General features: G+C 40.7%; 1 long non-coding RNA gene across 1 annotated transcript in view; it reads right to left on the bottom strand.

Moving 5' to 3' along the window:
- Nucleotides 1-1,308: 1,308 nt before the first annotated feature.
- The window catches only part of LOC131381892 (uncharacterized), a 74,581-nt gene continuing 54,504 nt past the window's right edge, over nt 1,309-21,385 (bottom strand). The window contains exons 2-3 of the long non-coding RNA XR_009210925.1: nt 1,824-2,031; nt 1,309-1,411 (exon numbers count right to left, since the gene is read on the bottom strand). This is a non-coding gene — a long non-coding RNA (uncharacterized LOC131381892). The remainder of the gene's footprint in view (nt 1,412-1,823; nt 2,032-21,385) is intronic.

Genomic DNA, 21,385 nt, shown 5'->3' with positions numbered 1-21,385 from the left:
TGATGACCTCAGGTGATCTGCCCGCCTCGGCCTCCCAAAGTGCTGGGATTACAGGCATGAGCCACTGCGCCTGGCCGATATCACCATCTTTTTTAAGCTCCCACTCTGCATGAGAGCTATGATATACATGATCCAAATGACAGGCAATCCTCACATCATCGGCATTGGGACTTGAAATAAGTTTGCTGCTCTTTTGGATGTGGCTTTGTTGTCTGTCTTCTCCATCCACAAAGAAAAAGGTAGGAACTAATGTTTCCTGGGTACCTGCTGTGTTCCAAGTATTGTAGTTAGTTGGCAAGTAACTTAACTCGTTCCCTTGCTTCTCCTCTTTCTTCACGTAGTCAACTTTTCAAGTCCTCTCCCGTCCTCCAGGCTGTAGGAGACAACGAGACCTGTGAGTCAGATGCAGAAACATAATGTAAAGCACAAGAGATCCGTCCTAGACAAGTGGAAGTTAAATATTTGCTTAAAGGACTTTTTCTCTTCTAATTGCTGATCACAATGGATCTCAAACTTTTTAAAAGTATAGCACACTTTTTGTCAATAAATAAATAATGAAATTAAAATTTTAGCAAAGCAGAGATGCTATTCTGGTCGAAGGGGTTTGTGAGTACAGCCTGGATCTCCAACCCCCACGACCTCCAGGAACATTCTCACAGGTCCTGAGAGATTTTGGGATATTCTGTGGATCAAAAAAACAATTAGTAGCAGCCACCTCTACCAAGGGAATTCTCTGCATAACAGAATGTTGTTTTCATATGCATCATCATCTTGACACTCATTATAAGATTTATTATTGTTATTATTAGTTTCAGTATTGGTATCAGCATTATCATCCCCCTTCTGCAGAAGAGTACACGAAGGGTGAAAAAGTTTAAACGTCTTCCTTAGGTGGTAGAGCCTGAATTTAACTCTAATTTGTTTGACTCTGAAGCCATCATTCTTAACCATCATTTGTTTATCCATTCATTCAACAAATATTTACTGGGTACTGTCTATAGGTTGAACATGCCCTGTGTAGACAAAACAAGCACAAATTTCTGCCTTTGTGGAGCTGACAGTTTAGTTTGGGAAAGTGAATGGGTAGGGTATAGACAATAAATCAAACAAGTAAGGAAGAAATAGTGTGTTAAGCCAGGCGCAGTGGCTCATGCCTGTAATCCCAGCACTTTGGGAGGCTGAGGCAGGCGTATCACCTGAGGTCAGAAGTTCGAGACCAGCCTGACTAACATGGTGCAACCCCGTCTTTACTAAAAATACAAAAATTACCTGGGTGTGGTGGTGGGTGCCTGTAATCCCAGCTACTCAGGTGGCTGAGATGGGAGAATCACTTGAATCCTGGAGGTGGAGGCTGCAGTGAGCTGAGATTGCACCATTGCACTCCAGCCTGGGTGACAGAGTGAGACTCCATCTCAAAAAAAAAAAAAAAAAAAGAAAAAGAAAAAGTATGTTAGATAGCGATAAGTGCTCTGAAGGACAATAAGGTAGAAAAGGATAATAGAGAATACTGGGTAGGTTTAAAAATATAAGTAGAGGCATCAGAGGCCTCATTAAGGTGAGCAGTATGTCATTTTAGCTAACTTTGAAAAGCAAAACAACCTTGGGTCAAACAAAGAAAGATACCGTTAAATCAAAACTTATTCAATAATACTAGGTAAATGGTAAAGTGAACACAGTCTTTAAAAGCCTTTCAGCAGGTCAAACTGATAGGCAATAGTTACATTAACCATTAGTACGTCTTAAGATGCATTAAAAAATGTATTCCCCATATCTGGCTTCTTTGTCTAGAGAATAGAAATTCTTTGCTATGGGAGAAAAATTACCCACGGACATGTGCTCAGGGTGTTTTGCAGAAGCTGTGGACGTCGGGCATTCCCTTTGTCAGCAGCAATCACTCAGGGTGTGCTTGTTTTGACGGTGACTGCTGGTTTGATGAGGAAGGATTTCCTTGTTGATTTCATCTGAACGTTGGTGCATTCTGTTCCTTCACAGTTTGCTTGGCAGCTGTTCTATTGCAAATCCAGGCGAGATCTGATAAATTTAGCACTGATTAAAAACTGAATCCTTGAGCTATAAGATGGGTTAAGGTATAATTGCTTAGCGTAACTGTTTTCTTTTCCTCTTAGGGAAATAGCTTACTAGGGAAGCCTGGTGCAAAACATACAATTTGATCTCAAACTTCCTAATTGCCCATTAACTTAGGCAATTGATTGCTCTCTAAAAAAGTCTAGGCTTTTTGTGAGACCTAGTTGTTGTCTGCAAGTCACCTGTAATAAAACCACAGTAACAGACCACAAAGTCTTCAGCAAAAGAGAAGGAAGACCGAATTTGCACCTGACTGTTAGGCTGGCTGTGAAGTTAGTTTTGTAAGCAACAAGTGTAGCAGCAATCAATTAGTAAGCCTCATGAACTTGACGGTTGAATTATTACACAGAGCAGGCATTGCGTGTGGGCAAAACAGAGCCTCCCACACACTCCAGTTCAACAGGCTCTTATTGAACAACTGCCGTGTGCCAGGCTTTGGACAAGGTGCTGAGTTTGCAGTGATGCATAGTGATGGTAGGGTAATTATAGGGTGACTAAGCCACCCTATAATTGAGTCAAAATGTTGACTTAGGTGGACTGACAAGAATGACACCTATCCACCACTGGGATCATTTCTTTGTACTAGGATATTTTCTCCTGAAAGTCCTTGTCTAATGCAAATGTATTGCCTGGAAAGGGGTAAGGCATTAACCATTATGTGTGTTGGCAGAGCTTAGACTACCCACAGAATGGGTGACTCACTTATTTAGAGAATACTTATTGAGTGCCTACTATGAGGCAGGCACGGTTTGAGTGAAGCAGACATTAAATTCCTGCTCTCAAAAATTCACAAATTTGATGAAAAGAGAAGAACAGATGAACACATACTTAATACTTATTTATTTATTTTTGGAGTCAGGGTCTTGCTCCATTGCCCAGGCTGGAGTGCAGTGGGTGGAGCAATTGTAACTTACTGCAGCCTTCAACTCCTGGGCTCAAGCAATCCTCCCACCTCAGACTCCCAATTAACTAGAACTACAGGCATGGATCACCATACCTGGTTAATTTCTTAATCTTTTTGTAGAGATAGGGTCTGTCTCTGTTGCCCAGGCTGGTCTCAAACTCCTGGGCTAAAGCGATCTTCCTTCCTCAGCCTCCCAAAGTGCTGGGATTACAGGCATGAGCCACCACACCCAGCCAAATACATATTTAGATGGTGTGTCAGATAGTGAAACATAAGCTGGGTAAAGGAATAGGGAGAGAGATGAGGCTGGGGCATGACTACTTCTACGTTGGGTTTTCAGGCAAGAGCTCTTAAAGAAAGTAGCATTTGGACAGACTGAAAGGAAGTGAGGGAGAGAGTCAAGCATCTAAGCAGAAGAGCCAGGGAGTGCCAAGGCTGTGAGGAGGAGGGGCTCTTGGTGTGACCCAGGAATATGTTAAGGAGTCCCGTGTGGCTGGAGCGGGGTGGTCCAGGGAGTCATAGCAGCAGAGGAAGTTTGAGAGGTAGCATAGGGGAGATCACGTAGGAAAATACACCAGTAGATACGGACAGGAGGGTAGACCCTGGTGCAACTAGCCGGTGGGCACTAGATAGAAGACATGAGAGAGGTGGGCAAATGAAAAGGAAAAGCAAAACTGGAAGACAGAAATCACAGTGCCCGAGCACCACTTTATCCTCTCTCATATTTTTCTGTTGAGGACTGGTCCCTCACCGTGCGTCATGATTTCCCTTAATGTTACACACTCAACCTTGCCCTTGGACTGACTCACAGCTGGCCCCAAATCCATCTGCTTTTGCTAATGTTTTCCTTGCCTCCTTCTTCTGGGCCACCTTCTTGGAAAACCAACTAAACTGGACTGAGAGTCAGAACATGTGGTTTCTAGCCCCGGCTCTGCCAATGGCAAGCATGTGGCTTGGGGCATGTCCTCATTGTGTGAGTGAGGGATCTGAGGACCAGGGAGAGGAAGTTCAGCCTGAGCTTCCTAGAATGCATAAGCACCCAGTCTCAACACAGTTTTGACTGTACTCATACCTTTAGTCTCACTCTGGTTCTCTGTGTTGACGTGCATGGTCTTTGACATTCCAGTCAAGGAAATGCCCAGTAGAGGCTTCCGTGGAAACTTAAAGAATCCCAGTTTGTGGATGAGGCGCTTGGTTTCACTAGAAACACACGTCCTCAAATCCATGATTTCCTGTTTTAGCTCCCTACAGATCACCTGAGAGCTTGCTTAAATGCAGACTTCTAGAAAACATCCACAGATTTTGGATTCAATACGTTTGGGCTGAGGCACAGGATGCTATCATTTTAATAAGGGCCCCAGAAAATCCTGAGTCAGATAGAGATGGGCCATTGTTTGAGAAACACCGGGATGCATGGTGGTAATCATTGTAATGTTGTAATTGTAATTAGCGTAATGTTGGGGTGGCGTAGGTGGTGGCAGCAGTGATGATAATGCTAGTGCTTACAGATAGTAGAAGTGGAGGTGGTCATAGCAGTGGTGATGCCAACGGTATACCGTAGTGGTGATGGTGATAGTGGCTGTATTGGTATTGATGGTGCTGGTGGTAGTAGGAATGAAGGCATTGGTTGCAGATAGTAAGAGCAGTAATAGTGGTGTTGGTGGTAGTGGTGGTGATGATGGCTGTGGTAGCAGAGACGGCAATGATCGTTTTCGGGTGCAATGGCATTGCTGCTATTGCTTAGTTTCCCTGGAGATCCATTAGACCTGATGAGAAAGAGTGCATAACATCCACTGTAGCTCAGCTTCTGTTTCTCTAGGTACCTGGACCTCTAATGACTTCACCTTTTCCTGAAAAACAGCTCTCTAGAGCTGATATTATAAATTGACTGCCAAAGTTGTTCTTCCAAATGACTGCAGGCATTATTCCTTATCTCCAGCTAAATAGCTCATTTACTGAGCACTTATTATGTGCTAAGCATTCTACTTAGATTTTCTCATTAAGTACTTAATACAGCCTTATGAAATAGATGCTATTATTCTACCTGATTGAAAGGTGGGGAAACTGAGGGTTAGGAGATTTAAATGATAGCTAGTAAGTGGTTGAGTCAGACTTAAGCAAAGTGAACTTTTGGTGAATTCTGGAGTTAGGTTGTGTGGGCTATTCAATCAGTTTCTATGTGTCTGACACATGGCAGAAACTTATTAAATGCTTGAATGAATAAATAAAGCAAGATGACAGTTTAAGAATGAACCAGGTAATTCAGAGTACTGAATCCATATTAAATTCATTTTAGTCTACACAGAAGTGAAGTAACACTAAAATCTGAGCATTTGCCAGGTGATGGCAAGTATTCGTTTCCATCATCTAGCCCAGTACCTGGCACATAGTTAATGCCCTCTGTAAATTCTTATCACAGCAATCAATCAATGAAATGTTTTTCTCATAGAGTTTGGTGAACAACTTACGACAATATACTCACAGATGATTCAAAGAGTATTTGACTTGTATATATTGTTTTAAATAGTTGGAACCTAATAATGCAGTTTTATAAAAATACAGTGAAGCGGCTTGTCCTAAAGGGCATGTCAGGATACACGTGAGAAAGGATGAATTTGTCCTTTGAAGACAACCTTGCATTAGCTCTAGCAGAATGAGCCATTGCCTACCTGGGCTGGGGAAGACGGCACCTCAGTATCTCCCTCAGCTTCTCCCTGGCACTTTAAATCCCTTTATGAAGAGGGCAGTTGTAATTCTCAATAAGATTGAAGGCTTCAAATGCAACCGATCCCTGGGGAGGAATGGATTTGGCTTAAGTTTGCTCTGAAAGGAAGGTGGCTGGGATAAATAATAAAACAAACAAACAAACAAACAAAAACTGATGAGAGCATGAGCAAAGAAAGGGAAGAGAGTTCAGTAAGGCAGCAAGAAGGTGGAAAGGACAGGGGAAAAGAAGAAAAGAGAGATGCATTAGGTGTTGAAGGGCGTGTTAGCTAGAGGGCTTGCTTTTGAATACCAGGACTCATTCTTTCTGCCTTTTCAAATATGTATTAACTCATTAACCACTGTTCCCAATACTTAGTTCCCTTTGAAATAATGATAGGGCATGAAAGTAGACAACCAGCTAATGAAAATGCAGAACAAGAGATGAGGTTGAAACTGGAAAGACAGAATAGGAAATCATAAACAGAGAGGGGGAAGAAAAAATACCAAAGACAAATTCCTCTAAAGGATAGAGGCAAAAAAGGCCAGGAAGTAACCTTTGGAAAAAGCGTGTAGTTGAGCACAGGGAAAAGACAGAGGAGGATGGGCTGAGCAGGGCAATGCCCAGAAAGACGAAGCAGAATAGAATTTTGTGAAAGAAGAGGTGGCTGACAGTATCAAATATCCTAAAGGTCAAATGGGATAAGGGCTATAAACATTCAAATCTGCCTTGAATAAGATTGACCTTTGTGTGGTAATAGTGAGATGATCTCTCTGGAGAGCAGTTCGGCAACATGTTTTACTGTCTTTAAAATGTTTCTATCCTTTGACCCAGCATTTCTACTTCTAGGAACTTATCTTTAGAAAACAGCCAAAGACTTAATTTAGAAAAGTAAAACATGAGAGTTTAGAAATATTTAAATATTTTATAAGAGCAAAATATAACAAACATCTTTAGTGAATAAGAAGAAACAAATTAAATGAACTGAATATCCATAGGGTTAAATACTACATAGTTCTGAAAAATCATGTTTCCTCTCTTCCTATTTGAACACGCTTTATTTCTTTCTCTTGCCTGATTGCCCTGGCCAGAACTTCCAATACTGTGTTGAACAGGAATAGTGAGAGACGGCATCCTTGTCTTGTGCCAGTTTTGCCCATTGAGGATGATACTGGCTCTGAGTTTGTCATATATGGCTCTTACTATTTTGAGATATATTCCTTCAATACTTAGTTTACTGAGAGTTTTTAACATGAAGGGATGTTGAATTTTATCGAAGGCTAAAATACAGGCTCACAACCCATTTTTATTTAGTTTTTGTTTGTCTGAAAATGTTTTAATTGCACCTAAATTTATCAAGAATATTTTCTGTAAATACTAATTTTGAAGAAGGCAGTCTTTCTGTCAGTACCATAAAGACATTACTCCATGCATGGAGCAATATCTTGATTTCTTCTTGATTCTATTTTTTAAAGAATCCAGTCTCAATATTATTGTTGTTGCTTGTACAATTATGTTGTTTTTTTTTTCTGGCTGATTTTAAATTTTCTTTTATTATTCAGTTTCAGTAGTGTTGCTATAAAGCACCTTGGTCTGGCTTCCTTTAGGCCACCGCAACCGGCCCCTTTCTTTTTTCTTAACCCCTGAAGATTTTTATCTCCCTGCTCGGTCTGTATGCTGTGAAGTGCTTATGGATTAATAAATACCTTAAGGGGAAATATAGGGGAAATATTGATCTCACAGCAATGTATTTCCCTTCTCTCTGGGATACTGGCCCCTCAAAGCCTGGTTGCTTTGGTTGTTCTCCAATGCCTTCTTATAGATATATTTCTGATATTTTACTTCTATAATTACTGTCTGCCAAAGATTAATTTTATTACTACTCTATTACAGTCTGAAAAAGTTCCTAAAAATTAATGTTTTCAAAGTTTCATCATATAGAAATGTACTCCCAATGTAATATTAAATTTAAAAAAATTGCATTAAATAATGTAGTAACAATTTTGATTCCTAAACATAGGAAACAAATTGTATAGACATTATATATATAGTATAAAGTTGGAATTATACACACACAAACATATGAAAGATATATACTACAGTGGTTGATTCTAGGAAACGAGATTATACTGTTCCTTAATAGTTTTTAGTATTTTCCAAATTTTCACAATGCTTTACTTTAGCAGTATAAAAAAGACCTATTATTTTAAAAATAAATGCTTTAGTAAAGTCTATTTAATAGCTTAAGAGAAAGTTAAGTTGCTAGACATTTTTATTCTCAGAAGAAGGCCTAGGGCCAGAGAAGGTTTAGTTTGGATTGGGCTAAAGACAATTGGCTGACTCCTAAGGGAGAGGTCAGCTTTCAGTATCTTATGCCACTGGCACAGGCGCAGACTGTCTGTGTAAGCAGTGTGGAAGGATAACAAGGATCATATTGGCCTTTTCAGCAAGTTTAGTGTGAGCTTTGGGAGTCAGATGAAATGGAACTTCCTTTAATTGGGCTTCATTGAGCCATGCTGTTCTCTTGGCTTCCCTTGTCTGGGGCACAGACCCTAGCATAGTTTTCCCTCCTGTAAATGTACTACACCCTCAGGGATGGGTTGGCGTATTTGAGGAAATAACTGTAGCCTAATCTGTATATTTTTTCTCTTTTCCAGGGAAAAGAAGGACTATTACCACAATATCTGAAGGATGAGAACTTTCTGGAATTGTCCAACATCTCAAAAGTATTCAATTCACAAAAATTATTCTCATTCTGAAGTATTCCCCTAGTAGAATAGTGCCTCGTGGCTTAGTATTCTGGTGCTCTCTGCTCCCATTATTCTAAATTAAATTGGTTCTAGTATTATGGAATTACTCCATAGCTTCTCCACTGCTGACTTTAATTTATCCTTGTTGGCAAATGTAGCGCAGCATGAAATAGTGATTCAGCACCCAGGCCCTGGGACAGACAGTTTAGGTTCGAACCCCAGCTCATGTGTTTATTCCTTAAGTTTTTTTTTTTTTAGTTTCTGTGATGAGTTGCATTCTGCTTTTGAAGCAGTGTGACCTATTAGTGGGATTATCTTAGACAATTAACCCAATCTTTATGTGGCTCAGTTAGAACAATAGCAAGAGAAGTTTAAATTTGACTCATGGTTTATAGTTTGTAATTTCATATATCTTACATCATTTGATCCTTAGAATGTAGTTATCGGGGGACCTGCCCCGATAATCACGTAGGTTCTTTTCTATTTTCCTAAGCGTCGGCTGGCTTGAGAAATAAAGGGACAGAGTACAAAAGAGAGAAATTTTAAAGCTGGGCGTCCGGGGGAGACATTACACGTTGGTAGGATCCGTGATGCCCCATAAGCCGCAAAAACAAGCAAGTTTTTATTAGGGAGTTTCAAAATGGGAGGGAGTGTGCGAATAGGTGTGGGTGACAGACATCAAGTACTTAACAGGGTAATAGAATATCACAAGGCAAGTGGAGGCAGGGCAAGATCACGGGACCACAGGACTGAGGCGAAATTAAAATTGCTAATGAAGTTTCGGGCACCATTGTCATTGATAACATCTTATCAGGAGACAGGGTTTTGAGATCAACCCATCTGACCAAAATTTATTAGGCGGGAATTTCTTCTTCCTAATAAGCCTGGGAGCACTATGGGAGACTGGAGTCTATTTCACCCCTACAGCCTTGACCATAAGAGACAGGTACGCCCTGGGGGGGGCCAGTTCAGAGACCTACCCCTAGGTGAGCATTCTCTTTCTCAGGGATATCCCATGCTGAGAAAAAGAATTCAGCAATATTTCTCCCATTTGCTTTTGAAAGAAGAGAAATATGGCTCTGTTCTGCCCGGCTCACCGGCGGTCAGAGTTTAAGGTTATCTCTCTTATTCCCTGAACAATTGCTGTTATCCTGTTCTTTTTTCAGGGTGCCCACATTTCATATTGCTCCAACACACATGCTATACAATTTGTGTAGTTAACACAATTATTACAGGGTCCTGAGACCCTGTAATATTCATCCTCCTCAGCTGACAGGATTAAGAGATTAAAGACAGGCATGGGAAATCACAAGGGTATTGATTGGGGAAGTGGTAAGTGTCCATGAAATCTTTACAATTTGTGTTTAGAGACTGCAGTAAAGACAGGCATAAGAAATTACAAAAGTATTAATTTGAGGAACTAATAAATGTCCATAAAATCTTCACAATCCACGTTCTTCTGCCATGGCTTCAGCCGGTCCCTCCGTTTGGGGTCCCTGACTTCCCGCAACATGTAGTTAAGTTGTCAGGACAGGTCTTACTATATCAATTATTTCATAAAGAAGAAGGTTTTTTTTAGAACTCTTAATGATATTGAATTCTCCCTACTAGTTTTACAGACAATAAAACTGAATTTAAGTAACATTTTCATAGTCATAAAGTTAATAGTACTGATGGAAGTAAATCCAGATACTAATTGATTTCAGATGAAACATACTCTTATGCTGTCTATTTTTTAGCATAACAAATAGAACAATGCTGAAACAGAAATAATCTAGTTTATTTTTATTTTGAGTTTGAATTTGGATAGTCAAATTTCCTATGACCTGATTTGGATGTAGAGGATAAAAGTGTCTGGGAGGTCAAACATTTTAGTCTTTCCCCTTCACTCTTCCTCCCCTCATTTTATCTGAATCAGAAACTCCGGTCCCCAGTTCAGTGTACTTCTTACCATCTAGCTCGGTTTCTAGGAACACTTCATCTGAAGACTTCAGAAGTAGATTTTATTGTGCATATTTGGGGTTTGCAGCATGATGTTACAGGATACACGTAGATGTAAAATGATTGCTATAGTGAAGAAGATGAACATATTTTCATCTCACATAGTTCCTTTTTTTTGTGGCAAAAGCAGCTAAGATCTACTTATTTCATAAAAATCCCTAATACAGCCAGGCGTGGTGGCTCACACCTGTAATCCCACTACTTTGGGAGACCAAGGCGGGTGAATCACAGGGTCAGTAGTTGAAGACCAGCCTGGCCAAGATGGTGAAACTCTGTCTCTACTAAAAATACAAAAAATTGGCCGGGCACGGTGGCAGGTGCCTGTAATCCCAGCTACTCGGGAAGCTGAGGCAGTAGAACCGCTTGAACCTGAGGGGCGGAGGTTGCAGTGAGCTGAGATGGCACCACTGCCCTCCAGCTTTGGGCACAGAGTGAGACTCTGTCTCAAAAAAAAAAATCCCTAATACAATCCAATTGTATTAACTTTAGTCCTCATGTTGTACATCAGTTCTCTAGACTTGTTCATCCTACATACCTGCTACCTTGTATGCTTTGATCTCCATCTTCCTATTCCCCCCGTTGTAACCATGGTTTCATTCTCTATTTCTGTATATTTAACCTTTTTAAAAAAGATTCTAAATATATGTGAGATCATGCAACTTTTTTCTTTCTGTGTCTAGCTTATATCACTTAGCATGATGTCCTCTGTGCCCACAATGTGGTGGCAAATGTCAGCATCCCCCTTTTTAAAGGCTGAGTAATATTCCATTGTGTACATATACCACCTTTCCTTTATCCTTTCCTTCATTAAAAGGCACTTAGGTTGTTTACATATCTTGGCTATTGTGAATAATGCTGCAATGAGCATGAGAGTTCAGATACTTTTAGGAGGTGTTGATTTCATCTGTCTTGGGGGTATATGCAGAAAAGGGATTGCTGGGTCATATGGTAGTTCTGTTTTTAATTTCTGTGGGAACCTTCATAGTGTCTTTTGTAAAGGCTGTACCAGTCTGCATTCCCACCAAGAGAGTACGAGGCTTCCCTTTCCTCCACAACCTCATCAACATTTGTTAACCTCTTATCTTTTTGATCATAGCCATCCAATAGCCTCTCATTCAATAGGGCGTGAGGTGGCTGCAGACTTTTGTTGACTATGGCAAGCAATCTACTTAGTTTTGACAATAATCCTAAGGAGAAGTAAGAGTGAGAAGAGTTCCACGTCTCTTCTGAAACAACTAAATTTTAAGTTACCTCATTTTGACCAATTTAAAATTGAGCTAAGTGTCATGTACTGAATAGATCTCTTCACTTTGCTTTTCAGATGACAGTTATTATGGATGCCTATAATTTAAGGAATTTGCATGTATCTGGGCATTACTGATAGAATCCAGGTAAGATTATGCTGTTTTCATAGAAGCAAATGTTAGAACAGTAAATTTGAAGTTTGATTTTAGGTTGGCAAATTCATATGAGGAGATCTCTCATATGGTCATATTACCTTTGAGGGGATCTTACAGCTTAAGTTTTGTTTCCACCCAGAATTTATTCATTTCCTTTCTGACCTGCAATGCAAGGTGCATGAGTAAAAGGCATACACTTAATTAGATGACTGTTTTCACAAAGGACTGTCAGGGGAAACACCAACAGAGAAATTAACTTTAAATATTGGATGAGGCATAAAATTGCTCATTTAAAATATTTTTTTTTTTTGCATTTTAATGGTTTTTTAATTTATCTGTTTATTTTTAAGGGACAGAGTCTTATTCTGTTGCCTAGGCTGAAGTGCAATGGTGCAATCACAGCTCCCTGTAACCTTGAACTCCTGGACTCAAGGGAGCCTTCTGCCTCAGCCTCCCAAGTAGCTAGGACTACAGGTGCATATCATCACATCCGACTTTCTTTCTTTCTTTCTTTCTTTCTTTCTTTCTTTCTTTCTTTCTTTCTTTCTTTCTCTTTCTTTCTTTCCTTCCTTCCTTCCTTCCTTCCTTCCTTCCTTCCTTCCTTCCTTCCTTCCTTTCCCTCCCTTCCTCCCTCCCACCCTCCATTTTTTCTTTCTTTAAAAGAAAAATTTTAAATAATGTTTGCTAACTAAACACTTATCTTTTGGATCACATGACTTCTAACACCATTTTATTTCTGAATTCAAATGGTTCAAAATCAAAGGGCAATAATCCTAAGGACTAGTGGAAAATAAGAAAAAAGAGCTTTTGAATGAAATTTGAGAGAAAATGGGAAATCAAGGAGCTGATAGACTGTTCTGAGGTTAGGAAACCAGTCACGATTAGATGCTCAAGATCTACAGATTGGGAGCTTGTCAATAGTGTTTTAAAGGAAGACACAGAAGTTCATAGGAAGAGCATTCACTCATACATGTGAAATTCAGGGGGAGCCTATTCTTCTCCTCAGGTGTGCATGTCTGTGTAAATGTACAAGCACAGTGCATATGTAACATGCATCAGAATTAACATTCATTCAGTACTCACTATGCCTCAGGCTCTGTTCACCTCTATGTATGTGTTTTCCTATTTAGTTCCCGTGACTGCCGTATGGTATAGCTACTTTTATTACCTTCATTTTACAGTACAGTTAAGCAGTTAGGAAATAAGGTCAATGTCACACAGCTAGAAAGTGGCAACATTTGGATTGTGTATGTGTGTGTGTGTGTGTGTGAACATACATTTCCAACATTTTGGTCTCTTAAATCCTTAACATCATATCAAATTGGGAGAATTCACCTGGGATGTTCTCAAAGAGAGTAAGATATGGGCTCAAGAAAAATAAGAAGTAAAACGACAAGGAGCAGCTGATGGTATCAGGAAGGCTTCTCATATCAGTGTCTAAGCAGAGGGTTAACATGCAGTCACAGGAGGAAAGAGACAAAAAGGAAAGGTGCAAATGTTTGAACGTCTACACTCCTTTTTTAATTAAAATAAGGTTAATCAAAAATAATTTAATTATTCATATTTTAGGTTATTTCTATTTATAATGCTAAAAAGAGAGCATAAATGTATATATTATCAGAAAGCAATTAAGATCTAAATCTCATATATACCTTAGAGAGATTTCAGGGCCTTCCTCTGTGATTTTCCACTTATCTCCAGAAATAATCACAAAAGTCTCAAAACAAATCTAAAGACCAAAAAGAAAACATACATTTACCATATGGCAAATGTGATAAAGTAGAAAAAGCCCTGTATTTGGAGTCTGGACCTGATTCGCCGTTTACAGTGTGTAATTGGAACATTCTTCTGAACTTCTTGCTAACTGGAACCTCCAATAACACCATTTTGCCTATGGTTTTCCCCACTGGAGGCTGTTTTTATTTTAATATCTTAAACATTTTTCTAAGTTTTAGTCCTCCTGTGATGGTTAATATTGAGTGTCAACTTGATTGGATTGAAGGATGCAAAGTCTTATTCATGGGTGCATCTGTGAGGGTGTTGCCAAAGGAGATTAACATTTGAGTCAGTAGACTCAATCTGGGTAGGCACCACCTAATCAGCTGCCAGTGCGGCTAGAATACAGCAGGCAGAAGAACACGGAAGGACTAGACTTGCTGAGTCTTCTGACCTCCATCTTTCTCCCATGCTGGATGCTTCCTGCCCTCAAACATCAGACTCCAAATTCTTCAGCTTTTGGACTCTTGGACTTACCTAGTTTGCCAGGGGCTCTGGCGCCTTTGGCCACAGGCTGAAGGGTGCACTGTCAGCTTCCCTGCTTTTGAGATTTTGGGACTTGGACTGGCTTCCTTGCTCCTCAGCTTGCAGATGGCCTATTGTGGGACTTTACCTTGAGATTGTGCAAGTCAATACTCCTTAATAGACTCCCCTTCATATATACATCTATCCTGTTAGTTCTGTTCCTCTAGAGAACCCGGACTAATATACCTCCTTTCTCCAAAACCCTCAGTTCCCTTGTGACTCATTCAGCCTCTTGTTAAGATCATCTTCTGACTTCCTGGTCATTCTTTTTCATCTGAAGAGAATGACTTGAGCTCTTGGCTCACAGTGGCCCTCTCCATCCCTATGTCTGCTGTCAATCCTGGTGAACTTGACACCCACACAGGGTGTCTACCAGCCCCTTGATTTTCCCACCTCCATTTACTTTTTTCTCTCCGTTTCCCAACTCAGCACCTACTCCCTCGGACTGTGTCATCATCGTTAAGTGCACTAACTCTGTCCTGAGCATCCCATTTTCTGAGCCTTCCCCCTCTTTGTCCAACACAGTCCTTTGTAATTCCTTCTGCAACAATTGTTTCACACCACTGAGCTCATGCTTCTAATCACTTCTCCGTTTTTCACCCGCCCATCTCTCCTTTTCTGTACTTTCCTCTTTACTTCACTTACGTTCTTCAGCCTCCCAAGTAGCTTGAATTACAGGCACCCACCACCACGCCTGGCTAATTTTGTATTCTTAGTAGAAACAGGGTTTCACCTTGTTGGCCAGGCTGGTCTCGAACTCCCAACCTCAGGTAATCACCCACCTCAGCCTCCCAAAGTGGTGGGATTACAGGCATGAGTCACCGAGCCCAGCCAGAAGATGTTTAAACTACCTTTCTACCACTAATTATAAAAGGTATTCACTCATATATACACCTTTATATCTCCTCCTGATACTGTAGAAGAAGAGTCTTCCTCTTGGATTCTGGAACTTATCCCTGATTGCCTTCAAAGAGTCTTTGATCAGTGATTCCAAATGTCTCTGCATCAAACAGTCCTTGTACTGGTCATCTCTTTTAGGATATAAATACCAGCCAGTAATCTTGTGGTTTCACATCATTTTTCCCTGCTGGCCTTCTGAACAGAACTTCCTGAGGTAGTTGACTAGACTATGAGTCCCCGTCTGTTTACTTCCCATTCTTTCTTCAACTCATTCCAGTCTCTTTTCTGTTCCCACTACTCAACTAAAATTGTGCTTTGGAAAGTTTCCAGTGATTCTCACGTTGCTGAATCCAGTGGTCACCTTATCTACCCACCCCCCTCAGCAGTATTTTACATAGTTAAGTGTTTGCTTATTTTTGAAAAACTATTTTGGTTTTGAGCCACCACACTCTCTTAATTTTCTTCTTGCTGTTGTGGCTGAATCTGTCTTTTATGCTGACTCTGCCTCCTCTACCTGACCTCTAACTACTGGATCCTCTCACAGCTCAATCCTGGATAATCTTGGCTACCTATACTTTCTCTCTAGACCCAGTGCTTTAAAAACCACCTATGAGGCATGATTCCCAAATTGAAGTTCTTTCCCTAATTTCTGTCCAAAGCTCCAGACTCACATGTCTAACTGCCTATGTGATATCAGCATTTGGATGTTTACTAGGCATCTCAAACTTACTATTTCCTAAACAGAGTAATTCATTCAGCCTGGCCTCCACCAACTTGTATTCCCTCTTCCCCCACCTATTTTCCCTGATCTCACCAAATGTCACTATTACCTAACCAATGGCTCAAGCCCTAAACATACCAACAGATGGAATCATCCTTTATTTCTCCCTTTTCCTTACTTCTCACATTTGATTCATCACCTGTAACTATCTAACATTCTCTAGATCTTACTTCTTGATCTCAAGAGGCTTTGGTTTTGTGCCTTGCTTGAAGAGCGTCTAACGTAGCAGACATGTAATAAAAATTTGTTGTGTGAACATCCCAAGTCGTATCACCTGCTCTTCAGCATGTCATAGCCTGAAGGCTGTAAGATTTGACCATGTTTGTACACTCAAGGCAAAGAACCAGGAAAACAACAGGTACAAGGATATTTCTGTTTAATTTCAAAATTATTGATGTCTTAATAGCATTTTTTCCCCTCATTTTTCCTTTTATGAAAGAAATGGAGCAAGGAGCTAAGAAGGGTGGTAAACAAGGAAAAAAGCCCATAACACAATAGCTTAGTTTTTTGTCCAAAGACCTCTTAAGTATTATGGAGCTCTAGCTCTAATGCCTCTGTTATAGATAAGTAATCAAGGTTCAGAGTGATTAAGTAATTTTCCAAGGTCACAACTAGTTAGTGGTACAACCAAGATGACAACCAGATTTTGTTTTTAATTTCTGGACTGCAGTGTTGACATGTGGAGTCATTCATATGTCCTGGACTGCAGAACCTGGCCTGTGTCTTTTTTTTTGACACATCTAATCAGGTGAATTTGTACAGAATGTGTTGTCATGTTGTCACTTTGTAAATGACTATTGATTCTTTAGAATCCATTCCTAGAGAAAGAATCAATCTACATGTGAAGGGCCATATATGTGCGAATGAATTTGACCTCATGATAGGTAGAGATTCAAGAGAGGGAGTTTTCGGATTAACGACATGCTTCAGAGACTTGCCAAGGATTAATATAGCACGTGATTGAGCCGTGGGAGCTTCTGGAAATAAAGTCATTTAAGACATTTCCCTCTTGGGTTTGACAGTGGCTCATATATACTTTAGGAGACTAAAACATAAATGTCTTCTTGATTCATCCATTTGTAGTCACTGTATACTTGTATCAGAATTCTATTCAAAAATCAGATTTTAGTAAAAATGAATGCATTTTGAAAAACGAGGAATTCTGTATAGGCATTCCATTCCAAATTTATGAATCTGGAAACAGAATTTTAAAATACTGGTGATCTCTCCTGTCCTTTTGATATGAAACCCTGCAGGGAGAGAGGTTGTTGAAAACTGTTCTATTGGAAGGAATCCAAGAGCCTGTTGATTGGGTCTCACTTTTTATGTATCAGAATCTTTAGTTTAAAACTACAAGGAAACAAATAAGTGGACATATAGCCAAAGCTTCCATCTTAATAAACATGGACAGAAGCAAAAAAAGTTTTATGTTTATTTTTTAATATATTTGTTATATATAACTATATACAACATATAATATATAAAACTATGTAATATAACAAATTGACAATGGAGAATTAAAGTTTACTAGAGTTTTCTAGCAGTAATCTATCATTTATGTAGAAAATCTTGACTACATACTGATGGCTGGGCTCAGGAAGAGACTAGATGAGACATGAAAGAGATGCTTGTTCCGTGGTGGTCAGCAAGTCAACAACGTGTCAAGATCACCCATCGTGTTATTAATAGTATGGAGACATTCTTTTCCTCTGGAAAAATTCATATTTCAGCCTAACTTTCACTTTTCCTAGAAAAAGGTTTCTGATCCTTTTAGACTAGAGCCTTTTTGAAGCTTGTGCTTCCCATAGAATTTTGTCTTTATCTCTTCAAACTACTTGTCATACTATATTGAAATTATTTATTGTCTTTCCTGACTTGCCTATTGAGGGTAAATATTGACTCTTATTTTGTATCGTGTCTTCAGCATTGTATATAATAAGTATTCAGGCTGGGCGCGGTGGCTCACACCTGTAATTCCAGCACTTTGGGAGGCCAAGGTGGGCAGATCACCTGAGGTCAGGAGCTCGCGACTAGCCTGGCCAACATGGCAAAACCCCTTCTCTACTAAAAATACAAAAATTAGCTGGGCATGGTGGCAGGCATCTGTAATCCCAGCTACTTGGGAGGCTGAGGCAGGAGAATCGCTTGAACCTGGGAGATGGAGGTTGCAGTTAGCCGAGATCTCACCACTGCACTGCAGCCTGGGTGACAACAGCGAAACTCCATCTCAAAATAATAATAAGTTTTCAAAAATATTTATGGATGAAATGAATGAATGGGATATATATATGTGTGTGTATATACATATACATGCACGCATAGACATAGACACACACGTATCAAGAACATGCAATATTGAGAGAGGACCGTGATGGTGGCTAGAGAAACAAGGCATGCTTAGGGAGTGCTGATGAAGGTGTTAAGAGTGATGTCTGGGTGGTCCAGGAAGGTTGGGGAAAGGAAGCGGGGCCCTTGCTGGGCCTTGAGAGATGAGTGGCACGATTTTGATAATGATTAGGCAAAAGCAGAAAAGCACCAGGCTAGGGACAGAAATGGGATAAAAGTCAACCCCAAAGCTTAGTCCTTGGTTGTAGCAACTGGGTCATATCTTAGGAATATTAACCTTTACTCTAATCTTCCTTCTGATCTTCCCTGTTTTGTCTCATCTATGCAAACATCACAGACTCTCTCTTGAACTTTTCCAGAAGGCTTTCTTTCTCAGGCCGTCACAACCATACTCTTCTGCTGCAAGCGTGCTATCCTATCTGTGGATTTTGCCCAAAAGAGGATTTTATTCATCTCATCACCTCAGTGGCATCATCTCATTTTGAAACAATTTAAAATGTTTTCTCCGTCTACACTAGTTGGATTTTCTTTGCTCTGTTTCCCACTTCCAGTAATTGCATTCCTCAAAGAAAAGACAACCTGACAGTATAGAAAAATGCTAGGAATTAAAACTTCTTCATCACTGGATTCCTTCTATCTCTTCATGTTACTGCGTAGAGAGAGAAGATATCTCAAAATAAATGCCTGATAATAAATAACTGCGCTGGTAGCTTCACTGCCACCCTGGAGGCTATGAAAGAGAATGCCTCTGTGAGTTTTCTATGCCACACCTGGTGGGTGCCTGCCTCACCAGTGGAAAGTGGAAAATGAAATCTTGGCAAGGGACCTGGTTTTCAGTGAAAGACCTTATTGTCTACAGCCCTGAGATAAAGCAGGAGAAGTTGGTGGAGAGAGGGTTTGGAGTGAATGGTCATATGGAAGAACTGAATGAGATCCCGCCTCCTGCGTTATGAGAAACTCTTAACCTCTTAGGGAGATGAGTCAGTGTAATAAATCATGGTGGAATCCTAAGCTGTTAGTTGCCAGGGCTATATTTCAGAGTGTATTAATGAGTGCACTCTTTTATTTATTCTCCCTTCCTATAGGCTAAGCTTAATATAGTTGTAAATCCATGAATGAGACTGTATTCCTGCTATTTTTTAAGCATCAGCAAGTTGAGGGGGAAATGCAGAGGAAGAGCTGAATGTGTTCTGTTTCTGCTCCTGCATCACAGCCAGGGTTCCAGAAGGAGCTGAAAATGAAGAAAGTTTGGCAATAAGCTAAAATCAACTCTGACCTCGGATCACAAGGTCAGGAGATCCAGACCATCCTGGCTAACACGGTGAAACCCCATCTCTACTAAAAATACAAAAAATTAGCTGGGCGTGGTGGTGGGCACCTGTAGTCCCAGCTACTCGGGAGGCCGAGGCAGGAGGGAGAATGGCGTGAACCCGGGAGGTGGAGCTTGTGGTGAGCTGAGATGGTGCCATTGCACTCCAGCCTGGGCGACAGAGTGAAACTCCGTCTCACAAAAAAAAAAAAAAAAAAAGAAAAAGAAAAGAAACTAAGGTCTAATACGAATCACATGGGGCTGTTACTTAGATTGCATTTACTCAGCAGCTGAACCATTCAAAATCTGAAATAAGATTGGTTGACAGAAACCCAGTTTTTGTATGAGAGCCAACACATCTTGGCAATTAAGTTCGGAGGAAGCAAATACACTTTGAAATTTTTTTGCAAAAGTAATAGCTCATTTATTAATGCATTGATTTAAGCCAAAATGTAAATAATTCTAAGTGTGTATGGCTTGAGGTAAAGAAAATTTTTCTATTTTAAAATTTCCATTAATTCAGTAATGTCTTCCTTTTATTGTTCTTGTTTGGTGCTTACCCTTTGCCCATGAGTCTGTTTTTAGGGTGTGTGTGTGTGTCTATGTGTGTGTCTAAACAGAGCAGAAATGACTTGCCAGTGGGGAAATGAGCAGGCCTATAGCATTCAGCAGGCATGTGAGGAAATGAACACTCTGGTACTCACTTTGAATCCACTGATCTTGACCTTGAACTTGGCCTGCCCCTCCAGGACCCTATTCACTTTCACGTTACCCCTTGCAGGTAGCTACCAGGTTCATGCCAAACAATGTCACTCTTTGCCCAGCTAAGGTGTTTATGGCAGGTGGATTGCGCCTGAAGATGTCCTATTGCTGTGGTCCAGCGAGTATAAATTAATGAGTGATGCTGCTCACCGGCGCACCTGGAGGCCCTCCTGCCTGATGAACCCCTAAGCTTGGCATTTTTTTCTGAGGCAGAGTGTGTCCAGATGGCAGCTTCTGAAGAACCAAGCCCAGCACCTGAATCAGCTCTGTTTTTTTGCCCAAAATGCTTGGTGCCAGGGCCTCTCTGTCAGATGCTAAGACGAGTGAGCTCAGCAACTGCTGGCTGTGAGTCCTACCTGCAGGCGCAGCCTGCTGGGCTTCGTGCTGGGACACAAAAGAGAACAAAAAGAGAATTGGGCTTTTGGTAACTCCAGGGAGAATATTCTGCTGGCCTCCGGCTTGAGAGAAGATTTACAGGCTATTTTAAGGGGTTCAACGGAGCCCATAGAGTCTGAATTGAATAACTGGACCCGCAGCTGTTATTTCTGAATAAGCTTTCAGTTTCATAATTAGGTCCATCTCTCACTGGGCTCTGAGAATACCCTCAGTTGGGTCTGAACAAATTGAAGTGCTTTAGCTACCACAGAAGTGGGAAGATTAACCCCACTGGTGAATACAGACGAATGGATCCCATCATTCACTCAGCAAGGACACTGAGCACGGCTGCGTGCCAGGCTCTGTGCTCTGGGATCCTCCAGGACTGTGCTGACAACACAGAAGTTGCAGAATTATGAAGCAAGGCAGCCTGTGCTTTGACTAGGTAAACAGCGGGACTGTCTCAGGAAGTTCAGAGGAATGGCCTTTAGTCTAAGATGGCCTTGAAACAAGCCTTCCCAAAAGATGAGACCTGTGCACTGCGGCTGGAAGAAGATAAGAGCCAGGCGGAGGGGAGAGAGAGAGCAGAGGGATAACGCCATGCACATGCTCAGGGCTAGAAGGCTTTGACTCGCAAACCAATCCTAAGCTTGCCTCATGCTAAGAGTATACTTCTTCCTTTCCCTCATTCCATTGCCTCTGAAGGCTGCTGACATGCATTTACAGTATGAGAGACATGTAGTGGGTTAGTTTTAGGGGTACAGTTT

The sequence above is a fragment of the Hylobates moloch genome, unplaced genomic scaffold, assembly GCF_009828535.3.
Source record: "Hylobates moloch isolate HMO894 unplaced genomic scaffold, HMol_V3 SCAFFOLD_18, whole genome shotgun sequence".
NCBI lineage: Eukaryota > Metazoa > Chordata > Mammalia > Primates > Hylobatidae > Hylobates > Hylobates moloch.
The sequence above is the reverse complement of the archived record's forward strand: the minus strand, read 5'-3'. Positions and strand labels throughout refer to the sequence as shown.